Raw genomic sequence first — 529 nt, 5'->3', positions numbered from 1 at the left:
CTCTGGAGGTGTTTATTGCAGAGGACTGGAACTTGGCACCGAGATGTAATGTGTGTCAAGGTGGACTTATATTAAATAATATATTAATCTTGACACTGTGGCAACACTGAGGCACCGCCATTACGTTTAAGAGAATTGTCATTCACCGGCCATTAGATACATAGCTGAAAAAGGAAGAACATTGTGCGTTTGAGCTGATAGTTGGTTATAAGAAAATAAAAGACTTACTTTAAAATAAACATTTATTAATTTTATTAAACAACGCACGAACGTGACATGGTGTCAGAATAAGAGCGAACCTGTTATTGACGAGAAAAGTGTTCATAACAAAACCATAAGGATCGAAGAAAGCAGAATTTTACGGATCCATCGCTGCCGTTCGCCATAAAACTTTAATTTCATCAAAAAAATATCAGCAACGGCACCAAATCATCGGGCTACGAAAGAGCATTCATCGGAATAAGACAACAACAGATAAGAAGGCGTCAAGCAAAATTTCACGGATTTCATCGCATTCGTCGGATTTTTT

The 529-nt window shown here is 37.6% G+C and overlaps 1 protein-coding gene across 1 annotated transcript in view; it reads left to right on the top strand.

The window, feature by feature from the left end:
* Positions 1-6: 6 nt before the first annotated feature.
* LOC118756707 overlaps positions 7-529 on the top strand; it is a gene marked incomplete in the record, with an annotated part of 1,773 nt that continues 1,250 nt past the window's right edge. The window contains 1 exon segment of the mRNA XM_036491455.1: positions 7-529.

The sequence above is a fragment of the Rhagoletis pomonella genome, unplaced genomic scaffold (genome assembly GCF_013731165.1).
Source record: "Rhagoletis pomonella isolate Grant_MI unplaced genomic scaffold, Rhpom_1.0 Rhpom_scaffold_11757, whole genome shotgun sequence".
NCBI classification, from domain to species: domain Eukaryota; kingdom Metazoa; phylum Arthropoda; class Insecta; order Diptera; family Tephritidae; genus Rhagoletis; species Rhagoletis pomonella.
Note: the sequence above shows the minus strand (reverse complement) of the source record. Positions and strands in the feature narration are given on the sequence as shown.